The sequence below is a fragment of the Nomascus leucogenys genome, chromosome 7b (assembly GCF_006542625.1).
Source record: "Nomascus leucogenys isolate Asia chromosome 7b, Asia_NLE_v1, whole genome shotgun sequence".
Lineage (NCBI taxonomy): Eukaryota > Metazoa > Chordata > Mammalia > Primates > Hylobatidae > Nomascus > Nomascus leucogenys.
Genome location: NC_044387.1, coordinates 54,080,426 through 54,098,823, shown reverse-complemented (window position 1 = coordinate 54,098,823; position 18,398 = coordinate 54,080,426). Strand labels below are relative to the sequence as shown.

Below are 18,398 nucleotides of genomic sequence, written 5' to 3'. Positions count from 1 at the left end.
TCCCTGCCAACCTCTCCAGCATGGCAGTCCTGACACTCCAGGCTTTTTTTTTTTTTTTTGACATGGAGCCTCACTGCACCCAGGCTGGAGTGCAGCGGTGTGATCTCGGCTCACTGCAACCTCTGCCTCCCAAGTTCAAGCAATTCTCCTTCCTCAGCCTCCTGAGTAGCTGGGATTACAGGCATGAACCACCACACCCAGCTAATTTTTGTATATTTAGTAGACACGGAGTTTCACCATGTTGGTCAGGCTGGTCTCAAACTCCTGACCTCGTGATCCACCCACCTCCGTCTCTCAAAGTGCTAGGATTACAGCCGTGAGACACTGTGCCCAGCCAGCTTCTTTTTATTCAGTTAGTCAACCATATAATTTACCTTCCAAACCAGGCCACTTTGGAGAAAGGAGGAGAATGCTATTAATCAATAAGCCAGGACAATAGGGACTGCCTGGGGTAGACCAAGATGGGCAGTCAGCGTACACCATCATTCCTGCCACAGAACCTTTGCACATGCTTCCCTCCCTACTCCACACTCACCTGGCTAACTGAACCTGAAGCTTCAGCATCCCTTCTTTAGGGAAGCCTTTTCCAACACACCAGTTTAGTCAGATCTCTTGTTAAGCATTCTGCTAGAACTTGTTTCATTAGGGGCACCAATTTAGATTTCTGAATACATACTCAATTGTGTCTGTATTTGATTAACTCTCTGTTTTGAAAGGATATAAACTCCATGAAGTTAGAGACTGTCTCTCTTTTTGTTCACTCTTTATCCCCCACATCTGGCACATAGTAAGCATTCCACAAATGCGGCATTGGAATGCATGAATAATTGCTGACCTCCCCCTGGAGAGCTCAAAATAGAAACCTTCTGATGTGAGAGGACATTTCAATGTGGTCTAGAAGAATAAGTAAAGAATGGGACTCCGGTCTGGCGGCAGCCATCAGGTAAGCCAAGATGGGTGCATACAAGTACATCCAGGAGCTATGGAGAAAGAAGCAGTCTGATGTCACGTGCTTTCTTCTGAGGGTCCGCTGCTGGCAGTACCGCCAGCTCTCTGCTCTCCACAGGGCTCCCCGCCCCACCCGGCCTGATAAAGTGCGCCGACTGGGCTACAAGGCCAAGCAAGGTTACGTTATATATAGGATTCGTGTTCGCTGTGGTGGCCGAAAACGCCCAGTTCCTAAGGGTGCAACTTACGGCAAGCCTGTCCATCATGGTGTTAACCGGCTAAAGTTTGCTCGAAGGCTTCAGTCCGTTGCAGAGGAGCGAGCTGGACACCACTGTGGGGCTCTGAGAGTCCTGAATTCTTACTGGGTTGGTGAAGATTCCACATACAAATTTTTTGAGGTTATCCTCATTGATCCATTCCATAAATCAGAAGAAATCCTGACGCCCAGTGGATCACCAAACCAGTCCACAAGCACAGGGAGATGCGTGGGCTGACATCTGCAGACCAAAAGAGCCGTGGCCTTGGAAAGGGCCGTAAGTTCCATCACACTACTGGTGGTTCTCGCCGGGCAGCTTGGAGAAGGCGCAATACTCTCCAGCTCCACCGTTACCGCTAATATAAGTAAAGTTTGTAAAATTCATACCTAATAAACTGAATGGGACTCCATGGAGAAGCAGATGAACAGCTTTCAAGGTGGAGGGAATTGCAGTGAGCAAAAGGAAACGTTGGGCCACAGCAAAAGCAGTCATAGAATGGCCTGGAGTTGAATAACTGGAACACCAAAGTGTGGGAGTGAGCTGAAGGGGGCAGGTCAGGTTGGAGAAGCCTTGAGTGCCGAGCGAAGGCCTGACTCTCAACAAGCAACAGGGAGCCATGGAGGACACTTACCATTGGGTGCCTTTGAGGGCCATGGTGCTGGAGGCAGAATACAATCCCCACCTCCTCCAAGTAAACCTAGAGTCTGCTGGCAACAGCAGCTTGTTAAGCTTTTCTTACTTAGAACACAAGTCTATTTTTTATTTTTCTTTCTAATTTTTTAGAGATGAGGTCTCACTCTGTCACTCAGGCTGGAGTGCAGTGGTACGACCATAGCTCATTGCAGCCTCAAATTCCTGAGCCCAAACGATCCTCTTGTTTTTGCCTTTTGAGTAGCTGAGACTACAGACGTGCGCCACCATCCCTGGTTAATTTTTGAAATATTTTTGTAGAGATGGGATCTCACGACATTGCCCAAGCTGATCTAGAACTTGTGACCTCAAGCAACCCTTTTACTTCAGCCTCCCAAAGTGCTGAGATGACAGGCATGAACCACTGCATTCAGCCACAAATCTATTTTTAATGGAGGCTGGGCGTGGGGGTGAGCACAGCCACATCTGAGGCACTTCTGTTCCCTGAAGGGTAGTTTGAGAACCACAAACACAAACATGGCTATTTTTTAAAGCTGTATCCAGGGCTTTCCCCATCAGCTGTGGCCTACAGAAAGCAGTTGATGTACTAAGGTCACCCAGCCAGGAATCAAGCCCTGATCCTCAGTCCTGTGTCCTCCCATTGTGCTGCTCTGCCTCCTGAGTAGGGCCTGGGAGAGGACACCAGTGGCCCTTCAGAGGGGGTCTTATCTAGCCCTGGAACCAGACAGAGCTATACCTGTCCCGAGTGATGGGCAGCTCTCACCATTCCCATGCACGCCAAGAGAGGGGGCAGAGCAATGGTCCTTGATGACCTGGTGACCCCCAAAAAAATCACACCTCCCATTCCCGGAGCATTTCCTGTGATCCTTATTCCATCTGAAACCCACATCAACTCTTGGAGCTGGTCATCATTCTCCTCTTTTATTTTAACAGTAAGGGAACTGAGGCTCAGAGAGGTTCGGTAACTTGCCCAAGGTCACACAGCTTGTGAGTGGCTCAATTCAAATTTGAACACAGATCTGACTCCAGAACTTTTTAACCCTGCACTTACCATTGCCAAGAGAAAAATAAAGAGTGTCCTGGGGAGAGTTTCCCTTTCTCTGTGGAGACTTGTAAGAAAGAAAAAAGGCAGGCATCTTCCAGTCTGAGATGAGCTGAAGAGGGTCCCACCAGACTCAGTGGAAGGACACGATGACTCCAATGGGCCTGCCATCCCTCAGATTCTATTTGCAGGGCTGTCCCTGTCAGGACAGATGAAGCATCATCCAGTTAGGCATGCTGTCCACTTGGCTGTCAGCACAGCATTATTTATACTGCCTAAGCCATAGCCAGGCTGTGATGAAGAATTCAGCCCTGGCTCCTCGGCAGGGAATGCAGTTGACTTTGGAACCAGCTGTCCTGGCAGGCCCAGTACAGCAAATGTGGCTTAGACGTGAGTCCCAGTCTGAGGACTTAGGGTCGGCCACAACTCCTGCCACAGGCAGTCTGGCACCCAGAGAGATGGTGGTGGCCAAACTGTTCATACGGGGCCATTTGTGTGTCTGAGAGCCTCACGCGCTTGTCCAGTAGTTCAGATGATGGAATGTGTATTTCTCATAATGGAATGTGGAGTCCAACAAATGTATTCTTCATGACTCAAGACAGAGAATTGCTTTAAGAACTGGTCACTCACGGAATCTTCACAACAACCAACGAGGGTGTCTTCTATGCCCCATGATCCCCACTTTGCAGTTGAAGAAACTGAGTGTCAGAGAGAGAAAAGGCCTGGTTGAAAACTCACCAATGGTGGCCCAGAATAAGCTACCTTCCTACATGGCAACCCACTGCTCAGCATACGAGGCTGCTGTAGCTGAAGCCTTCAGTCAAAGTTAGCCCCTTCCAGTCTTATTTCTGCATCAGGTTCTCCACTAAATTGTAAGTTCCTTGGGAACAGGGCTTGCATTGCTTTTAGCTCTCTACCCACCCATCCTGGGAAACAGTGGGTGTCCAAATGATTGTGATTCTCATAGTGTGTTGTACCCTAATTATTTAAATGTATAAATTCATACTTCCACCAGATCAATCATTCACAGGTTTATTTGAACTAACGAATCATAGTAAAATACAAAACAAATGGTGGTTATTTGGCAATTATGCCAATGAAATTATCACAAGAGAGGGTATTATCCTACAAGGGATCTAGAGAGAGTTTTGAAATTTTCTGGTCCACAGAGGCTGCTGTCCCCAAGTCACTAAAAGAAAATGCTGAACAAGGCAACTCAGGGAAGAAAATATAGTAGATATTTATGCATCCTCAATTATATGTCAGATATGGCGGTAAGTGCTTCACATGTGTCAACTCAATATTTATGCCCAGAACAGCCCTAGAGTCAGTAATACATCCCTCACTTTATGAACAAGGAAACTGAGCCCCAGAAAGGTGGTATGACTTGCCCAGTGGCACGTAGATAGTAGGTGGCAAAGCCAGGAGTCAAACCTAGGTCTGTCTGTGGGCCCTCCTGACAATCCTCCTCAGCCAGGTCCCCAAGGGGGATAAAACTCTACTGACCTCCAAAACTGTATAACCTTCACAAACTTCTTCTCCTAGTCATTCATACATTTAAACTACATTTTCTTAATGCCCATTTAAATGTACTGAAGATGTATTTGACATCGTTCCTGCCCCCAAGCACTCACAATCTAGTTCAGATGAGACCAGTAACTCCATAAAATAAAGTGTGAGGATTCAGGGACCAGAGAGGGGAGAAGGCTTTAATTCCTGAGTTTCAGATACCTCATACGCTGAGGAGGTTTGGAGAGGCTATGATTTCAAGAGTTCCACTGAACACTAATGGTAAACAAATAGACATTTTAGAGACATTATTTTGGTCTTCTGTCCAAAGTACCTTACCTTCCTTAGACAAAACAGTTGTTGAAATAGTTTATTAAATTGCACTAGATTGAATTTCATTGGGTTGTGGGACTATCCTGTGCTGGGAGTTGTGTTGACTTGGATTGGCTTGTATTGGGCTGACTTAGGTTATAGGGGCTGAGAAGTGGTCTGTTGCATCGTGTTGAAATGTAATTTCTTGGAATTTGTTGGGTTCAACTGGTTTTTGTTGAATAAGGTCAAGTTGAATGGGGTTGTATTGTGTCGGTGGTGAGGTTGTACTAAGTTGGGTTATATCGGTTTATTTCAGTTGAATTGATATGGATTGAGTTGGGTTAAGTAGATTTTCTTGGGTTTAGTTGGCTTGGCTTGGCTGGAATGAAACTGATTGGTATCCATCTATTGAGAAGGGTGTAGAGCCATTTCCTGTCCAACAAATAGAACTGCTCTGGAAAGCTGCATATTTAGGACCAAAACCCATAATGGATGGAGCCATTTTGCATTTGAGGAAGTGTGACCCAAATAAATGGTCTTTCCATCTCTGCTAAAATCTAGTTTACTGGCTGCAGAGATGGCAATGAGGTATTGGGGGTGGATATTGCAAAGGTCACATGGTTTGTATGCAATTCTGGCATCTCCGTCGGTCCTATTCCATTCATCAATTTGCAAAGCATCATGGAGCTCTCTACATGTGCTGGATACCGAAGATCAAAGGATGAATAATGCCCCATTCCTGTCCTTAAGGACTTAGTGATGCCACGCAATTACTGTTTACTATAATACTGTCTCCCTTGGGCAAACTCCTCATCCTCAAATCTGGCTACCAGCAAGATAATTGCCAACACTCTGACCCCAAGACATTGGAACAATAGAGAATATCCACAAGCACAAAAAATACTTTTGGTCCGGAGCAGTGGCTCACACCTGTAATCCCAGCACTCTGGGAGGCCGAGGCAGGCTGGTCACTTGAGCTCAGGAGTTCAGTACCAGCCTGGGCAACATGGTGAAACCCCATCTCTACAAAAAGAATACAAAGGTAGCCAGGTGTGGCATGCGCCTGTAGTCCCAGCCACTCAGTTGGCTTCAGCCTGTGAGGCAAAGCTTGCAGTGAGCCGAGATCATGCCACTGCACTCCAGCCTGGGCAGCAGAGCCAGACTCTGTCTCAAAAACAAACAGACAAAACAAAACAAAACACACTTTTTAAACGAATTTATAAAAAAGAAAACCTCTAGCAAGTCTGATTAAGAAAAAAATGGAGAAAGGGAGTGAGAAGGGAGAGTTATACAGCATAAGTCTTTTAACTACAAAAACAGCAGAGCTTTTACAAATTATTTCAAAAATACTACAAGCAGACCGGGCATGGTGGCTCACGCCTGTAATCCCAGCACTTTGAGAGGCTGAGACAGGCGGATCATGAGGTCAGGAGATCGAGACCATCTTGGCTAACACAGTGAAACCCTGTCTCTACTAAAAATACAAAAAAGTCAGCCAGGTGTGGTGGCAGGCACCTGTAGTCCCAGCTACTCAGGAGGCTGAGGCAGGAGAATGGCGTGAACCCGGGAGGTGGAGCTTGCAGTGAGCCGAGATCGCGCCACTGCAGTCCAGCCTGGGCAACAAAGCAAGACTCTGTCTCAAAAAAAAAAAAAAAAAAAAAATACTACAAGCAGCATACTTACCAATACATTTGAAACTTAAATAAAATGATTTGAAAGAAATAAAAATGGCCAAAGTTGGCAGAAGAAGAAAAATGTTAGACTTAAACCCTAATATCCATTAAACATTGTACAAAATATATTATTATCCCCTCTCCTGACCATCGCACCTCATTTCCCTGGGAGCTTAACATTTTCTAAACCTGTTATGTCAAACCTTTAATGTACAGGTAAATCCAATAGTCTATGCATTAAAGAATGAGAAAGGTGGGGCATAATTCAAATTCATTTGAGGCTAATAAGATCTTTATACCAAAATCCACGGAGAATAATACAAGTAAAGAAATCTATAGAAAAATAGACATGAAAGCGTAAAATGGAAAACTAGGAAGTCAGATTCAGTAATATTTTAGAAAATACATTATGAAAGGATAGGGTGGATCTAAAAAATGCAAGGATGGTTCCATATCAGAAAAACTTTTTGTATAATACATCACATTAAATGAGAAATTTGCATAATTCGCTAAATCTATTCTGAAAAAATTTTGAAAAAATTCAATCCTCATTTATAATTCAAATTGTCATTAAAAGAGGGATTGAAGGGAACTTTCCAGGAGAATTTATAGACAAGGTTTTAGGACTAATAAGAACACTCAGTGAGATTCCAAAATATAAGACCAGCATTCAATAACCAGTAGTGCCTTCTGTTTCCGAGAAAGATATAATAGGTCACGGTAAGACAGCATGTGTGCTGACAGCTAGAAAACACTTAATGCAGAAATAGTATTTTTAAGGGAATCCAGAACTGTGAAAGCAAAGAAAAAAAGTAAAAGGACTACAGTTCCAGAATAGTAAGAACCGTTCAAAAATGGGCAGACAATTGGCTACTGCTGTTTCAGCCTGGAACATTGTTGATATTGGGCTGAGGCTGAGAATCTTCACTTGCCCAGACAGAGGGTAACTGCCCGGGGAAACCAAAACAGTGGAGTCCAAGGATGGGCAGTGGGAGTGGTCTGCCCCCGATGCAGCCAACAGAGGCGTGCAGAGACTGTAGTGAACATAAAAGCGATGGGCCGGCGCAGTGGCTCACACCTGTAATCCCAGCACTTTGGGAGGCCGAGGCGGGCGGATCACCTGAGGTTGGGAGTTCGAGACCAGCCTGACCAACATGGAGAAACCTCTCTCTACTAAAAACACAAAATTAACCAGGCGTGGCGGTGCATGCCTGTAATCCCAGCTACTCGGGAGGCTGAGGCAGGAGAATCAGGTGGAGCTTGCAGTGAGCCGAGATCATGCCATTGCACTCCAGCCTGGGCAACAAGAGCAAAACTCCATCTCAAACAAACAAAAAAAAGATAAAACTAAACATCAATCTGCTTTTCGTTATCACCATGAGTTAGTAATTCTAAACAATTTCAGAGATGAAATACTGCCCCCCCAATTATTTTTTAGAAGTTCTAAACAATTGCCGTACTTAGTGTTAAGGTTTAGTAATAAATGTAAACTTCAAATTAGCACATTTTTAAACTTATCTTTTAATAAATATTGTATTCTACATGCAAGCTAATTCAGAAAACTCAATTGTATAGTCAACTTTGACTATATACAAATTTGACTAAAGACATTCGTTCAAAATTAAGTTCATAATGACTTAGAGTCATCTGCGCTTATTTGGGGTGACTTTGTGTCTCTCACCTCTACACTACTCCATATTCCTTCACTTAAATAATAGATTTCAAATAAGCCATGATAGTAAAGAACTTGAGTTACTTAAATTCCATCATTCTATATGAGACCACTTGGAGTTTTTACTTATGTTAAATTTTAAAACAGTTAAATTTAAAAATAGAGCATAGGCCGAGCACGGTGACTCACACCTGTAATCCCAGCACTTTGGGAGGCTGAGGTGGGCGAATCTCCTGAAGTCAGGAGTTCAAGACCCTCCTGGAAAACATGGTAAAACTCCATCTCTACTAAAAATGCAAACACAGTCGGGCATGGTGGTGCACACCTGTAATCCCAGCTACTCGGGAGGCTGGGAAAGAAGAATCACTTGAACCTGGGAGCTGGAGGTTGCAATGAGCCAAGATCACGCCACTGCACTCCAGCCTGGGAGACATAGGGAGACTCTGTCTCAAAATAAAATAAAATAAAAATAGAGCATTAACTATGAGAAGTAATAGTTTTGTTTAGTAAGTACAAAGTTTAGTTCACACGGAAAATATTGAATTTAAAGAGTATTTTAAAAATGGAAAAACTGAATTAACAATTAAATTTAAAAAAATTATTTATTGTAAGACCAAAATAATGATTATTCCTGATTGTTACATGGTTATTATTCAAACTAATGTTATCATATGAAAAAAGGAGGTGGTGTTAATAAATTATTCACTCTTGGTGGCCAATATGCGAGGCGTGGCACTGGAGAAACAAGCAAAGCTTTTCGCAGTTGCGGGGCTATGGTGATAAAATTTGAAATTTGAAAGGCCAGTTTTCTCTACCCACAATGTGTTATGACTTCTACTACTTCCTGGGAGGCCAAAGAGCAAGGCCAAAAGCTTCTGAAAAGCAGAGTGAAATTTCCCACAGGATCACAATACAGTCTTCCCTCGGTATCCATGGAGCACTGGCTCTAGGACCCACTTCCCACCGCCCATGGATACCAAAATCTGAGGAAGCTCCAGTTCCCTACATAACCTGCATACACACGTCTTCCGGTATACTTTAAATCATCTCTAGATTAGGTATAATACCTAATACAGTGGAAATACCATGTAAATAGTTATGGCTGTCTTGTCTTTTATTTGTGTTTTTAAAATTGTTGTATTATTTTTTATTGTTTTTCTTGTCTAAGTATTTGTATCCAGGGCTTGTTGAGTCTGCAAATGTGGAACCTGCAGATCTCAAGGGCTTGCTATACTTAAGAAAAAAGACCTTCCATGAAAAGGGGGATGGTAAACTAGAAACAGGAGAACCAGAGAGGAAAGTACCAAAATGAATGGGTCATTGACATGAGAGTGCCCAATTCAGCCTGGTCTGCCTGGGGCTATTTCAGTGTTAAATCAGAAAGTCCTGTGTGTCAAGAATCCACTCGGTCCCAGGCAAACTAGCATGGTTGGTCACCTCCATGAACAAAGAGGAGCAAGGGCTCTTTCCCCTGGGAGCATCTGCTTATTCAGGAATAGCTGGCAGCTGAGATCTCGGGTCTGGATCCTAGAAGAAGAAAACTGTTGGGGAAGTGAGGAATCAGCAGAGATGCAGACATTCAATCAAAACAGCTGTAAGCAATTGGAGACCGAAGGGTCACAAGCACACGGATAGATTCCCCCTTAAGACACGTGTTAAAATTGAAGTTGTGTGGATATAAGACTAAAGAGCTATACTGAAAACCTCTGAAGGGCAAAACAGAATCTTCCTGAGGCTGGCAAAACTGAGGATAAAAATATCTGCTAGACTTTCAGTTAAAAACATTAGAGGGCCATGCCCCAGAAACAGGGCAAATCAAAGATAGACTAGATCTTACTGAACCTGCAGCCTCACAACTGCAAATACAAGTGCTTGTTGGATTGAGGTGATTAGCACTCCACCCTATCTAACAGAGTAAAGGCCATCGCGTTATCTTCTGGCAGACGATAACTTACTTTAGAATCTCTAACATTCTATCATTTATGATTTCCAACATAAAATTTGAAAGTACTAGACATGTGAATATGCAAGATGCTATGAAACCAAAAACAGACACTAGAACCACCACAGTTGGTAAAGTTATTAGAATTAGCAGACGAGGACTTTTAATAACTACAATTTTTAACAAAATAGATTAGAAAATAAAGAATTTCACCAAAAAAATGGAGCCTATCTTTTAAAAGAATCAAGTGTACATTCTAGAACTGAAAATAAAATATTTAAAATTAAGAACTCAATGGATGCAGACTTTTTTAAATGACAGAGGAGTGAATCCTCCTACAGGTAACAAATATAAACACTAGATAAAATAAAATAAAATTTATTTAAAGACACTAGAGATGAATATGATCCTGAAAACTGCAGTTAAAAGTGACAGAAATTGAAGTTTGTGACTTTCTAACTTGAGGATACTCCCCAAATCTCAGAGCTGTATATATAATATATATTATATATATGTATATATAACACACATATATTATATATATATAATACACATATATCTTATAAATATATAATCTGACTAATACAAATATCTAGGAGTTGAACAACCACTCCTGCTCATTCATATATCTTTTCATGTGCTTATTTGCTATTTACTATATCTTCTTTGGACACTTGAAAAGATAGTCAACATCCTTAGTCATTAGGGAAATACAATTAATATCACAATAATATGCCACTGCACACTTATGAAAATGACTGAACTTTAAAAACAAAACTGACCATACTAAGTGTTGGTAAAGACATGGAACAAGGGGAACTCTAATACACTGTTGGTGGGAATGTAAATGGAACAACAACTCTGAAAAAGAGCCACTTCCAGAAATTTAAACATACACCTACCATATGATATAGTTATTCCACTCCTGGATATTTGAATTAGTCAGGGTTTGCTAGAGAAACAGACCAATATATTTCCAAATTTATATTTATACACACATATACACATAGAAAGAGATTTATTATAAGGAGTTGGCTCACATATTTATGGAGGCTGAGAAGTCCCAAATCTGCAGTCAAGAAGGTGGAGACTCAGGAGAGTCAACGTATGGTTTCACTTCAGGTCCTAAGAGAGCAGATGTTTCAGTCTGAGTCCAAACACCAGTAAAAACCAATGGTCCAGCTCAAGCATTCAGGCAACAGGAGTTCCCTCTTAGTCTTTTTGTTCTATTCTCATCTTCAATGGGTTGGATGAGGTCAACCCACATAATGGAGGGTGTTATGGTTAGGATATTTGTCCCACCAAAATCTCAAGGTGGGACCTAGTGGGAAGTGTTTGGATCATGGGGGCAGATCTCTTGTGAATGGCAGGTGCCATCCCTACAGTAATGAGTTCACATGAGATCTGGTTATTTAAAAGAGCCTGGCACCTCCACCTCTCTCTTGCTTCCTATCCCACTATGTGACCACCTGCTGCCCCTTTGCCTTCTGCCATGATTGTGAGATTCCTGAGGCCCTCACCAGAAGTACATGCTAGCACTGAGCTTCTTGTACAGCCTGCCGAATCCTAAGCCAAAATAAACCTGTTTTCTTTATAAATTACCCAGTCTCAAGTATTCCCTTATAGCAGCACAAATGGACTAACAGAGAGGAAAATCTGCTTTACTCAGTCTACCGATACAAATGTTAACATCATCCAGAAACACCCTCACAGATACACCCAGAATAATGTCTGGCTAAATGTCTAGGCAAACTGTGGCCCAGTAAAGTTGATACATAAATTAACCATCACAGTATTTACCAGAGAAACAAAGCATATGTACCTACATAGACTTGTACATAAATGTTCACAGCAGCTTCATTTGTTATAGCTCAAAACTGAAAACAACCCAAATGTCCATCAACATATGAAAGGATAAAAAATTGTGGTATATCTATACAATGAAATACTATTCAGAAAAAAAAAAAAAAAAAAAAAAAAAACAGAGAGAAACTTAACTGTTGATACATAAAACATATGGACAAATCTCAAAATAATTCTGCTATGTGAAAGAAGTCAGAAAATAAAAAGAGTACATACCATATGAGTACTGTACAGACTGTATTTATATAATCCATAGTGACATAAAGGAAATCTGTGATTGCCTAGAGTTGGAGAGTTGGGGTGGAAAGATAGGAGAGAAAAACTAAAAAGGAGCACAGGGAAAATTTGGAAATGATGAATATGTTCATTACCTTAACTGTGGTGATGATTTCACAGGTAAATAAATATGTCAAAACTTATCAAACTGTGCTCCTTAAAAATCAGTAGTATATTGTATGTCTGTTGTAACTTAGTAAAGTTATTAAATAAGTACAATGTATTACAATATGTGGCATATTGGTAAATTAGTGGTTAGAGAGAAATTTATAGATTTAAATGTTTATATTAGAGAGAGTTTAAACACAGTTACCTAATCTCTCACATTAGAATGCTACAAAAAGGAGGACAAATTAAATATAAAATAGGAAAGACAATAATGATTAATAAAATGCAATTTAAAAAGTAAAAAAAAAAATACAAAACAGATGAACACCAAAGAAAATCAATGAAACCGAAAGCTCATTCTTTGAAAAGATTAAGAAAGCTGGTAAACTTGAAGTCAAACTGTGTGGGGAAAAAAGAAAGATGGTACAAGTTACCAATATGGAGAACATAAGTGGAAATATCACAACAGATCCTACAGACATCCTAAAGACTCAACTTGCCAAACTTGGCATTAGGAACAAAATAGAAAATCTAAATAATCTTACATGTAAAAAAGAAATTGGATTTGTAATTTAAAACCTTCCCACAAAGAAAACTCCAGGAAAAGACTGCAAAACTGATCAATTTGATCATACATTTAAGAACGAAATAATACCAGTTCTACATAAACTCTTTCAGAAAATGAAGGTTAGAAGAAACAAATAGAACATCATTTTATGAGGCCAGTATTACCCTGATATCAAAAGTAGATGAAAAAAATACAGAAAGAGAATATTGCATGCCATTATTCATTATGAACATACGTGCAAAGATTCTGAACAAAATATTATAAAAATGAATGCAGCAATATATGAGAAGATAATACATCATAACCAAGTGAGGTTTAACCCAGGAATGCAAAATGACTTAATGTCTGAAAATTAAACAACGCAATTCAAGATTTTATGAGAATAAAGGAAAAAACTTCATATGATTGTCTCAACTGATACAGAAAATTATTTTCAAATTTAGCAGCCATTTGTGATAAAAACTTCCAACAAACTGTAGATAGAAAAAAGCTTTCTCAAATTTACAAAGAGCACGTAAAAAAATCCACAACTAATAAAAGTAATGCCGGAATAGTTATCGTTTTCTCTAAGATTAGAAAAAAGACAAGAATGTCCACTCTTACCACTTTGTAATTTAACATTGTCCTAGCTATCATAGCCACTGAAATAAGACAAGAAAAAGAAATAAAAGGCATACAAACTGGAAAGGGAGAAGAAAGCTGTTTTTATTTGCTGGCCTTATAATAAGTGAATTTAGCAAAAATCAACAGTATTTTTACACACTATCACTGAACAACTAGAAAATAAATTTTAAAAATGCAATTTTATTTACAATATTACATAAATAGGTAAAATATTTAAGAATAAATGTAATAAATCTATGTAAAACTTATACTCTAAAATCATATAACATTAATATATAAACTATAAAAGTAAAACTTTAGGAAATCTATAAAATTATATAATTTATTTTAAACATTTATAGTTTCATGTAATTTAATAGAGTAATTATTTAAATGTAAAGGAAATATTTCAAAAGAAGGCAAAGATTGTTAGGCTCAATTAAAAAGAAAAGTATATGCTGCTTATAAGAGACATATTTTAAACATAACCATACAGAAAGATTGAAAATACAGAAATGTAAAAAAAACGTGCTATGCAAACATTAACCAAAAAGGAAGCTGGTTCAGCCATTCTAACATAAAAGTAGACATTAAAGGCAAAAAGTATAACTGAAAATATGGAAGAGTAAATCCAAGAGGAAGATGAGTATGTCACAATCCTAAATTGGTATGCATCCGGTAACATAGCTTAAAATATCATGTAAAATATATCAATAATGTAAAAATTGAATTAAGAGAGACATAGACAAATGCATAATAATGTGGAAAGAATTTAACACATCCTTCACAATAACTGATAGAGCAATAAAATAAAAGCTCAGCAATGACAAAGATCAGAATAACACAGTTAACTTTGACTGGATTGACGAATAGAGAACATCACACCCAACAAGGATACCTTCTTTTTATATCCACGTGTAACATTTATATACCACGTGACCAAATGCTGGGGAGCCCAAAAGAAATAGGAATTAAATTAATACCAAATGGATTACCAAGAAATCCCCAACTGCTTAGAAATTAAACCATATACTCCAATCTCTGTGTCAAAAATCAAGAAGAAAAATTAAAGTTATTTTAATTAATGATACTGAAGCTATGGCATACCAAAACATGAGATCCAGGCAAAGCAGAGACTACAGAGATCTCCCTATCCTCAAAATGCATATATTGTTAAAACAGAAAGACAAAAATTAATAATTTATTCTTCCATCTCAAAAAGCTAGAACAAGACTAAGTCAAATGCAAGGAAAGCAGAAGAAAGGAAATAATAAAGATAGCAGAAATTAAACAAAAGTGTTCAAAACAAAACAGTAATAATACCAGAAGTTAGTTTATAAACTTGTTAATGTTAATAAACTTGACAAATTTCAGGCAAGAGTAAATAAGAAAAAAGGAGAGAGAAACCTGTCAATACCATAAGAAATAATAAGAGACATCACTTCAGACTCTATAGATGTCTAAAAGATAATAAGATGTTGTAAAGAGTTTAAACCAATAAATTTGACAACCTGAATTGCAATGGACAAATTCCTCAAAAAAAAAATCCACCTTTGCAATGCTAACAAAAGAATAAATTGAAACTCTGAACAGTCCAAAATCTATCAAAAAATTGAACATATCATTTAAAACTTCTCATGAGAAAACCTCAAATCTAGATAAATTCACAGTCAACTCTTCTTCATATTTAAGAAAGAAATAACACTGATTTTCCACAAACTATTCCAGATAATATTTTTAAAAACACTTCCCAATATTGTTCATGGGGCCAGAATAACTCTGATGTTGAAACCAGAAAAGTACAAAAAAGAAAAATTACAAACCAGGCTTTCTCATGAACTTACAGGCAAAAAGCCCAAACATAATTTTGCAAATCAAATCAGTGGTAAATAAAAGCTATGATACATCATGACTAATTGATATTTATTCTAGAAATACAGTGATCACGTAGTGTAATTTTCCACTTCAACAAGAGAGAAAACAATCATATAATCACCTCAGTAGATATAGAATATCATTTGACAAAATTCAATGGACATTCATGGTAAAAGCTTTTAAGTAGAAATAGTGGGGAATAATGTTTAATTTGGTAAAAAAAAAAAATGAAATAAAGATCAAACATTATTATTATTATTTTTTGAGATGGAGTCTCACTCTGTTGCCCGGGCTGGAGTGCAGTGGCACGATCTTGGCTCACTGCAACCTCCACCTCCCGTGTTCAAGCGATTCTCCTGCCTCAGCCTCCTGAGTAGCTGGGATTTCAGGAGCCCCCGACTACGCCCAGCTAATTTTTCGTATTTTTAGTAGAGACAGGGTTTCACCATGTTGGCCAGGCTGGTCTTGAACTCCTGACCTCGTGATTCGCCCTCCTCTGCCTCTTAAAGTGCTGGGATTACAGGTGTGAGCCACCACGCCCAGCCACAAATATTATTCTTAATGGTGAAACACTGAAACATTTCCCCACAAAACAGGAAACTAGACAAGAATGCCTATCACCAAGCATTATCTTCTTCTATTCAGCACATACTGAGTATTCTAGCCAAAATAGCAGGAAAGAATAAGAAATTGAAGGCTTAAGAACTGAGAGTGAAGAAATAAAATTGTCTTTATTCACTGGTAATATGATTACATATGCAGAAGATCCAAAAATATCTAAAACTATTAGCATTACTAGTTCAATTTAGTTCAATTTAACAGTGTTACTGGACACAGGATCAATATACAAAGATCAATTTTATTTCTATATATCAGCAATAAACAAATTGAAAATAAAATTTTAAGAAAATCATAAAACTGTAATAGCATCAAAAATATCAAATACCTAGATATAAACCTAATGAACCACATCCAAGTTAACTACACTAAAATCTACAAAACATTATTGAAAGTGAGGGATGAAAAGAGGGACTGTTTCTTAAATTGTACTGGGACAACTGGATGCATATATGAAAAATTAATAAATTAGATCCCTACCTCACACAATACACAAAAATAAGTTGATTGTTAATCTAGGTTGATTAACGACCTAACAGACAAAACTAAAACCTTTAAATTGTACAGTAAACTATATAAATTTTCTATAATAAATTATAGAAAGATATAGCCTCAGGATAGACTGTTAAACCAGACACAGAAGCACAAATCACACAATAAAAGATGGATAAACGTGACTAGATTAAGTTTTAAAACTTTTACACAGCCAAAGACATCTCATACAATATTGAAAGGCAAAGAATGTACTGGCAGAAAAAAACTTCACTTTATATAATCATAAAGAATTAGTAACCAGAATATATTTTCAGAATTGATTTACAAAAAGATAAAAAACACTGTAGGGGGAAAGTGGCATAAAAAATGAATAGGTAATTCATAAAAGAGAAAAATAAATGACCAAGGAACATAAATATACAATCTCACTAGTAACCAGGGAAATGCAAATTAAACCCACAAAGAGATATCATTTTACAAAGAGATATCATTTGGAAAATATTAAACCATCTGACAATATCAATTGTTGGCAAGAACTCTCATCTACTGCTGGTGGGAGAGTAAATTTGTACAATCATTTTGGGGAGCAATTTGGCAAAATCTAGCAGAGATTAATACATGCATATCCTTTCACCTAGAAATTCTACTTCTAAGTATATATCCTAAAAACTGCTGCATATGTGTACCAGAAAACGTGTACAAAAATTGGAAACAGCCTACATGTCCATCAATGAAAAAAAGAATAAATTAATGTTAATATATTTATACAATGGAACACCATATAGAAATTAAAATGAATGAACTAGAATTACATATATCAACATGTATAAACCTTTCAAAAAAACGTAAAATGTATTTAAAAATAAAAGTTGTGGAATGATACATATGGTGTAATATCATGGATATAAATCTAAAAATATGCAAAACAATACCATGTATTATTTATGGACACATATGTAGTAAAAATATTTTTGAAACATGACAAACACCAAGTTTGGGATAGGGCTGTATTTCTGGAACAGAAAGCAAATGAATGGGATTGTAGAGGGTAATACAGATGGGACCAACTGCCTTTGTATTATTTTAACTTTAAAATAAAAGGTCTAAAACAAATATAGCAATATGTCAAGATGTCAAAGCTAGGCGGCGGGTACACAAGTGTTTGTTATATCATTAATATTAGTCTGGTGGTATGCTGGTAATTTTTTTTTGAGATGGAATTTCGCTCTTGTTGCCCAGGCTGGAGTGCAATGGTGTGATCTCGGCTCACCAGAACCTCTGCCTCCCGGGTTCAAGTGATTCTCCTGCCTCAGCCTCCCGAGTAGCTGGGACTACAGGCATGCGCCACCATGCCCAGCTAATTTTGTATTTTTAGTAGAGACAGAGTTTCTCCATGTTGGTCAGGCTGGTCTCAAACTCCCGACCTCAGGTGATCTACCCACCTCGGCCTCCCAAAGTGCTGGGATTACAGGTGTGAGCCACCGCACCTGGCCGGTAAATGTTTAACAACTGGCTTTTCTAGGAGAAAACCCTGATTTGTAGTGTCGGCCAGTTTTCATGATGTAATACTCCCACCATGGCCAATTCCAAGCTATCAATTTGATTTCACTGATTACAGAGTAGGGGAAAAGCTGCACACAATAGGTTCTTGTGAGCCAGAATGAACCAGCTTCAGCATTCCTCTGTATTAGTCTCTACTACTTTCTGCATGACATAGAGGAAAATAAAACACTAATTTTAAAAGCAAAACTAATTTTAAAAGCTCAGTTCCATATGGAAGGAAATCAGAGTGCAGGTGCTCTGTAAAAGCAGGGATGGTGGGCCCCCACCCTTCCTCTTCCTTCCATGAAAGCTACCAAGACACCAACATGTAGACCACTAGCCCAGACAATCTCTGATGTGCTATGATTTGCCAAAATGTTCTCACCTCCTTTGTTGATAGTGGCACTTCCTCACTCAGCAAGAAAGCAAAGAGGCATCTAGAAA

At 38.8% G+C, this 18,398-nt stretch overlaps 1 pseudogene across 1 annotated transcript; it reads left to right on the top strand.

Annotated features, from left to right (window-relative positions):
• The first annotated feature begins 930 nt into the window (after positions 1–930).
• Positions 931–1,564, top strand: LOC100580792 (annotated as a pseudogene). The gene has a single exon (XR_122867.4). The product of XR_122867.4 is annotated as a 60S ribosomal protein L15 pseudogene (transcript).
• The last annotated feature ends 16,834 nt before the right edge of the window (positions 1,565–18,398 follow it).